This window comes from Camellia sinensis, chromosome 6, assembly GCF_055761805.1.
Source record: "Camellia sinensis isolate YWXY chromosome 6, ASM5576180v1, whole genome shotgun sequence".
Taxonomy (NCBI): domain Eukaryota; kingdom Viridiplantae; phylum Streptophyta; class Magnoliopsida; order Ericales; family Theaceae; genus Camellia; species Camellia sinensis.
In genome coordinates, this window is record NC_138966.1 from 29464083 (window position 1) to 29472304 (window position 8222).

An 8222-nucleotide genomic window follows, 5' to 3' on the forward strand; every position below is an offset into this window, starting at 1 on the left:
CAAAAAAGAAAATTATTCAATGACAAAAAATATTTTGTTACCAAATATTTCAATTTAGTGACAAAATACTCAGCAAATGTGACAAAATTATTCGTCATGTTTTTTGAAAACTAATAGCGACATTTTTTATTTCGTCACTAATAAAATTTTGAAAATAGGTGTACTATTTTCTTTCGAAATTTTTTCTTTTCAGTAACAATTCCCTGCGCATTTCAATAACCTGTTCAATAAAATATCTATTACAAACCAGTAGAAAAATCTGTTCATTTTCATAAACATCACAATCGAATTTTAACACTATCCACAAAAATACAATATGAACTGCATGCTGATTATAAACATGTCTCCTAACATCCACAAAAAACTACTAATATCCACAAAAATATAATATCAACCGTATGCAGATTACCAAACACATCTCCTAATATCCAACAAAAAACATGTCTACTAATATCAACAAAAATAAAATATCAAGGGCAGATTACCAAACATGCCCCGTAATATTAATAAAAATATAAAATTTACAGCACAACCAAAATACATGTAAGGTAATATGAACAAAAACACAAAATGAACTATCATCGGCCCTCCAAATTACCAAACACGTCCATATCAAATCTCGAATCTGCAAAAAAATGAAACACAAAAAAAAAAAAAAATGTCAGTTAGACAATTATTATTTTATCCATAACATATAGAATTTAACATACATTTTTGGACTTAGTTTTCAAACCGGGAGTCCCGTGCTAGTTCCGTAAGTTTCCACAACTCACATTAGTCCGTCCTGAGGTGTTTGAGATGTTTCCCGGGCCGTCTCGTGGCTGTTGCACGATTTTGGCCCCCGAAGGCTTATTTTCAAACTTAAGTGTGGAAAAGTGCATTTTTGGACTTAGTTTTCAAACCGGGAGTCTCATGCTAGTTTCGTAAGTTTTCACAACTCACATTGGTCCGTCCCGAGGTGTTTGAGGTGTTTCCTAGGCCGTCTCGTGGCTGTTGCACGATTTTGGGCCCTGAAGGCCTATTTTCAAGCTTAAGTGTGGAAAAGTGCATTTTTGGACTTAGTTTTCGAATCGAGAGTCTCATGCTAGTTCCGTAAGTTTTCACAACTCACATTGGTCCATCCCGAGGTGTTTGAGTTGTTCCCCAGGCCGTCTCATGGCTGTTGCACGATTTTGGCCCCCGAAGGCCTACTTTCAAGCTTAAGTGTGGAAAAATACTTTTTTGGACTTAGTTTTCAAACCGAGAGTCCCGTGCTAGTTCCGTAAGTTCCACAACTCACATTGGTCCATCCCGAGGTGTTTGAAGTGTTTCCCGGGCCATCTCGTGGCTGTTGCACGATTTTGCCCCCGAAGGCCTATTTTCAAGCTTAAGTGTAAAAAAGTGCATTTTTGGACATAGTTTTCAAACCGGGAGTCCCGTGCTAGTTTCGTTAGTTTCCACAACTCACATTGGTCCCTCCCGAGGTGTTTAAGGTGTTCCCCGGGCCGTCTTGTGACTGTTGCACGATTTTCGCCCTCGAAGGCCTATTTTCAAGCTTAAGTGTGGAAAAATGTATTTTTGGACTTAGTTTTCAAACTGGGAGTCTCGTGCTAGTTCCGTAAGTTTTCACAACTCACATTAGTCCATCCCGAGATGTTTGAGGTGTTTCCTGGGCCGTCTCGTAGCTGTTGCACGATTTTGGCCCCCGAAGGCCTATTTTCAAGCTTAAATGTAAAAACGTGCATTTTTGGACTTAGTTTTCGAACAGGGAGTCTCATGCTAGTTCCGTAAGTTTCCACAACTCACATTGGTCCATCCCGAGGTGTTTGAGTTGTTCCCCAGGCCGTCTCGTGGCTGTTGCACGATTTTGGCCCCCGAAGGCCTATTTTCAAGCTTAAGTGTGGAAAAATACATTTTGCACTTAGTTTTCAAAGGTTTTATCGAGAACGTGAGGAAACAACAAGAAAGCAAAAAATATTTTTTGGTTTCAACCCTGCGACATAGAAGGAATAGGAAAAGGCCTTCTAGTGATCTTTAACCAATTATGTGCTTCAATATAATTACCAGGAGTAAGCGCTATAGCCTGTTTCCAATACTCAGCGGCTTGATCGAACCAAGCCTCAGGGCGTATCGATGGAAAAGAAATTGCACGTGTCGAATGGATCAGAGAAGGTAGGGTTCCCCTACAAACCATTCGAGCTAAAATTGATTATTGTTTCCGAGAGTCCCGTGCTAGTTTCGTAAGTTCCACAACTCACATTGGTCCGTCCCGAGGTGTTTGAGGTGTTTCCTGGGTCGTCTCATGGCTGTTGCATGATTTTGGCCCCCGAAGGCCTATTTTCAAGCTTAAGTGTAAAAAAGTGCATTTTTGGACATAATTTTCAAATCGGGAGTCCCGTACTAGTTCCGTTAGTTTCCACAACTCAGATTGGTCCCTCTCGAAGTGTTTGAGGTGTTTCCCAGGCCGTCTCGTGGCTGTTGCACGATTTTGGCCCCCGAAGGCCTATTTTCAAGCTTAAGTGTGGAAAAATACATTTTTGGACTTAGTTTTCAAACCGGGAGTCCCGTGCTAGTTCCGTAAGTTTCCACAACTCACATTGGTCCATCCCAAGGTGTTTGAGGTGTTCCCGGGGCTGTCTCGTGGCTGTTGCACGATTTTGGCCCCCGAAGGCCTATTTTCAAGCTTTAGTGTGAAAAAGTGCATTTTTGGACTTAGTTTTCGAACCGGGAGTCCCGTGCTAGTTCCGTAAGTTTTCACAACTTACTTTAGTCTCTCCCGAGGTGTTTGAGGTGTTTCCCGGGCCAGCTCGTGGTTGTTACATGATTTTGGCTCCCGATGGCCTATTTTCAAGCCTAAGTGTTGGAAAAATACATTTTTCTAAATAGTTTTCAAACAAAGAGTCTCATGCTAGTTCCGTAAGTTTACACAACTTACATCGGTCCCTCCCGAGGTGTTCCCGGGCCTTCTCATAGCTGTTTCACGATTTTAGAGCCCAATGGCATATTTTCAAGTTTAAGTGTTAGAAAGAACAAAACACTACTTACCTCTGGTATTCAAATTTGATTTTCAAATTTCAAGTTTGGTTTGATTTTCAAATTATACTGAAACTTGAAAACACAATATAAAAATAGAGGAGGGTAAATTCAACATATATACCTTATATATGAACTTTTAAATCAATGAATTGTAAACCTACTTATTGTAATAATATTTGGAGGATTCAACCTGAAGCATCATACCAAAAAAAAAAAAAAAAAAAACAGCAAATAACTTTAACTAAATATAAAAAAAAGTCTACAATAAGAATCACACAAGTCCAAATAACATATGGTCTAGTCCCTCAAATACATACAAGAAAACACAATAGAATGGAACTCCGGCCTGACCGACCAACCCCAGATTCTTGTTTTTTAAAAGCAAAAGTAGTTGTTTTTATGTGAAAAGAGAGTTTAGAGTTTTGTAGACAACATACCATAGACGCAAAACCAATTAGAAATTGACAGATAAACTTCTGGGTTATATCAATTAATGACTAATTTGTCTAAAGTTTGAACGGCAATTTTATTATTTATATGCTCAACACGTTTCATAAAGAAGATATTATTATTGAGTAGATAGCGAAATTTATATGTAAAATCTATTACCTGCTCACATATCATATTAACAACAAATCTAAGCATTTAAACCATTAGTGAGTATTACTAATATCTCCAACACTACAAACCTGTTTGGTTCTTTTTTATTTTTGGTAGTGGTGGTGGTGGCCCTTAAGTTTTGTTTTATTATATATGCTTCAATCACCTTCAAAACTATTGCCATTATATTATATTATTATCTCTTTTTAGTTTTCCCAAAAGTTCACTTTAATTAGTGCCATACCCATGCATGCATGCACTAGTGCACAAGATTTTATAAAGTTGATTATTATATATTTGATGAAAAATATTTGGCAGTTCTAATTGAGTACCTCCAATCCATTTCTAATGATATGGAATGGACCATGTGAAGGGGGATTACACTCCTCTCTCTATTCTCTCTATCTTCCACCTCATTAAAGGACAAAATGTGAATGATGTATTACACTATTTATTATAGTTTCCCAAAAGTTCTTTAATTAGTGTCATGCTCATGCACTAGAAGAAGATTATAAGTTGATTACGTTCAGTTCACTGATTATAAACTAATTTACTAGTTCTCATAGACTTTCTAACTCTTATGAGAGATGTCGTGTATTCCAACATTTAGGGTAGACCAATAGTTTAAAATTTCATTCCTCACTCCACCTTCGAAGTTACTTTCAGAGTTTTGGCTCGATAATTACTTGGTATATGTGAAATGGGAAATTACATATATCCGAAGATTAGTTGGGGTGAAGCTTTAAGCACTATTGGGATGAAACAAAAATGCATTTATCACATTTCTTATAGTTTACCAAAGGACAAATTATATTGGTAGTTCCTGCATTTTATTTCTTGTGTCGTTTTGGTCCTTAAATTTTTAATTAGCTCAATTTTGATTCTTAATTTTTTTTTTAAAAATTTTGTGTCAATTTTAGTCCAATTGATAACGCTGGTAAGAATTTTTGATGAAAAATAATCAAAAAGTTGGTTAAGATTAAATCACTAATATTTACTATCAATGCCACATCCAGTACAACTAGAAAATATTTACTAGTGTGAAAGCAAGTATGGAAACTGATAATAGATAACAGTACAATCAAGGTTCTATTTATAATGTGCAAACATTTTATGATGAAATAGTGAAGTTTAAAAGTGTCCTAACCTAAGCCGAAGTTCAGAAACCAGCAATTAAATAAGAGTCACAATACTAAGAACTAATTTGGACATCATGTGTCTTGGTTATAGTTTGGATTTGTCTTCTTCTGAGGATCTCTCTCTAAAACCAGTTAAGTATCTTAGAGAGGATGTGACAAATACCATGGAAAACTCTCAACTATAGCCATCAAGTCATAAGATCTTAGTCATCCAAGTCCGTGGTTATGATCATATACATGTACCCACAAAAACACAGAAACAAAGAAGCAAGGCAGATAAAGAAGGTAAGAGTTTCATGCTAGCTTATACAATGGCTTAATTGTCTAAAAACTGTATTAGAATGGTTCTTCAATTACCATAAGTAATTCTAAAAGGTAAAATGTTGAAAATTGCATACTTACATGAATAATCAGCACAGGACAATTAACATATGGGATTTTGTCAATGTTCTGCACACAGTCAACACAAACACCATTTAATTAGACCCCAAAAAAAAAATGCATAATCTTTCAATCAAAATAATAGTATAGATAAACAGATGATCTACGCTTCACAGGATACATGACACTTATACACAGCTTCAATATCTGCATATGTATTATGCTCACTTGGCTGCAAAACAAGGAAGCTATGTGCCATAGATGACACTTTCTATCACTACAAGGCACACTATATAACTTAACAATTCACTTTCATCTAGAAAAGCTTTCTTCTTCCTTTGTTTTTTTGGATAGGTAATGAGGCTTGAATAACATAGAAAATGTTCCCATGAGGTTTATCTCCTAGATTCTCTGGAAAGAGCCAATATAGTAGACTTACATGGTAAACATTGCAATCACCTATTTTTGTTTGAGTTTGAGTTAAAGTTCTTCCTTCTTTTTTTCCCTCCCTGTTGGAGAGAGTTCAACGAACTTCAAGAAAAAATAAATTGCAGAACTATATGAATCAAGGAAACCTTACTTGTTTAATGGGATGTGCTCAAATGGACCTGTAGTAGGAATTGTTCCACACAAGTTGTTTGAGACATCTCTGCAAAATCATTCAAATGTCTTGACACTAAGTCACAATGAATCTAGTACTAATAATTCAAACACTAAGGTTTTTCACTTACACAACTTTCAAGCTGGAAATACCAGTGAGCTCCCTTGGGATTTTCCCAGTTAACTGATTATCATTAAGACACCTGCCGAGCAAAAATGAGGAATTAGGATGTGGGTTCACGGGTGCATATGGCAATTGTATCCAAGCATGACGACCTCAAACTGTTTGTGTACTAGAGCAAGAGAGTCTTTAATTTTCAATGACCATATATCAAACAAAAGGGAAACACAAGTGATTAACAAACAGTTTGAGGCTTGAAACACAAGTCTTTCCGTCAAATCCATCGAAGCACCCATAATCATAACCCCAATTTCCTATAAATTAAATTGTAATTAACAACCAAAATCACCCACAGCCTCAGATATCAGTAGAGATAACCTCTAAAGTAAATAAATTTGCAAAAAAATTAATGACATTCCAACTAAACCCTAATGCCAGAAGGGATCAAATCAAAACTAACACATAAAATAAAGCAAAATTTCATTTTCTTTTTACATCGAATTGATCAAAACACTCATAAAATTTCCATTTTGAGTAAATTAAAAAGTAATGAACAAGCAAAATCACCCACAGCCTTTAAGCATTGAGAGAGAGAGAGAGAGAGAAAGAGAGAGAGAGAGAGAGAGAGAGAGAGAGAGAGAGAGAAAGAGAGAGAGAGAGACTAACAACGGTGTTCTTCGATCTGCACAGCAGCGGCGGTGAGGAAAGGAGGGGCTAACGACGGCGGCGGTGGTGAGGGCTGTCGGCGGTGAGGGCTATCGGAAATGGTAGAGCGGCGGTGTGTTGATCCAATGTGAGCAGCGGCTGTGAGGGCCCTGTGTAGTATAACGTCTGTGTGTGTGTGTGTGTGTGTGTGTGTGTGTGAGAAATAGGTTTGAACCGAGAAATGATTGTGTGTGATTGAGAAGAGGAACCGATTGTAACAAAACATTTTTATTTCCCCCTAAAATATTTAGTGACCAAATTATATTTTGGTGACAAAATTATTTCTTCACCAAAAATAAAAATATTGGCCACAAAAATAGTTTTGTCACTAAATGATATTAAAATATCACCAAATTATTGGTGACAAAAATATATTTGTCATTAATAATTTTATAATTTGTGACAAATTTTTTCATCACCAAAAGTCTATTAATTTTGGCGCCCTCCGAAAATATTAGCGGGAAAATATTTGATGACAAAAAAAATATAAATAATGACGAAATATAATTTCGTCACCTATTTTTTTTATTATGATTTAGATTGGTGACGAAATTTTATTTTTGTCTCTAAAAATGATACATTTAGAGACGAAATATGATTTTCGTCATTAAAAGATACATATTTTGTGACAAAAAAATATTTCGTCATTACTTTTCGTCTCTAAAGACTATTTTTGTTGTAGTGGCTGTACCATTTGATCCTCCTTCACCTCTAAGTGTTAGGTGTGAGAGATATATTAGGTGGTCTTGCTAAGATACCCTTCTGACCAATTGGCCTAGTTGCATATCGAAAGCCATAGAGACTGTTCCAAACTAGGACAAGATGCTTACCTGAATGCAGGATTTTGTGAAATCGCTTTGTTTGAATAGTGAACCTTAGCTCCTGACGAAACTAGGACAGGGTAACCTTACCCTCTCATAGGGGTGTTTTGGTTCTCGCTTAACTAACATGTGCGTTACAGAGAAACTGTATAGGAATGTACGTATCAGTTGCAAGTGGGGTATCAGTATTAGGGCCAGAATTCAGTGTTGAGTGCAGTTCTACAACGTTGATTACAACTGCGTGTTGTTACCATCTAAGCTGAGGTGTTATGCGGTCTTTGATTATTGCTTTCTTTTTTCTTTATGTCTTTTTGCTAGGTAGTATAACACCATAGCTTCAAATATCCCCTAAGTGCTTTGGACCTGTGTTAGAAGGCTGTACAGAGCCAGAGATCTTGTTAGGGGACAACCCGTGTTTACTTCACACCTGCCAGTTACGAGACGGAGGAGAGTCCAGCAAACTTCGCCAGTCCAATTTCTACAGCAATCACCCTTCACTTCACCTGCATCTAGTCAGACTCAGGGACTGTCTTCTACATCTAGTCCAATAAGAGATCACTCGCCAATTTTGATGGCACAGTATCCTCTGACCAGTATAGAGGACTTGATTCATCACCTTCAGCAAACAGGTGAAACCATGCAGCAAGACGCTGCTTGTCAGTCTGAGGTCACAGCACGTCAGGCTGAGGTAATAAACATGATGCAACAACAACAGCCACAACCGGTAACCGCTTTTGTATCTCATGCACCTCCCACGTATATCCCAGTGCCCAGAGCCACAGCCCATACTACTAATGCCCAGGTTAAGAATCAGGGTAATCTGGCAGAGCCGATCCCACC

General features: G+C 37.2%; 1 long non-coding RNA gene across 2 annotated transcripts; it reads right to left on the reverse strand.

The window, feature by feature from the left end:
* Positions 1-250: 250 nt before the first annotated feature.
* Positions 251-6758, reverse strand: LOC114304543 (uncharacterized). Of its 2 annotated transcripts, XR_014331644.1 has the most exons (6): positions 6523-6758; positions 6101-6170; positions 5867-5938; positions 5716-5784; positions 5157-5204; positions 251-625 (listed from the first exon to the last, which is right to left on the reverse strand). It is a non-coding gene; the product is annotated as an uncharacterized LOC114304543 (long non-coding RNA). The 2 variants fall into 2 exon arrangements; XR_014331645.1 differs by lacking the exon at positions 6101-6170 and having other exon boundaries at positions 6523-6757.
* Between the last annotated feature and the right edge of the window lie 1464 nt (positions 6759-8222).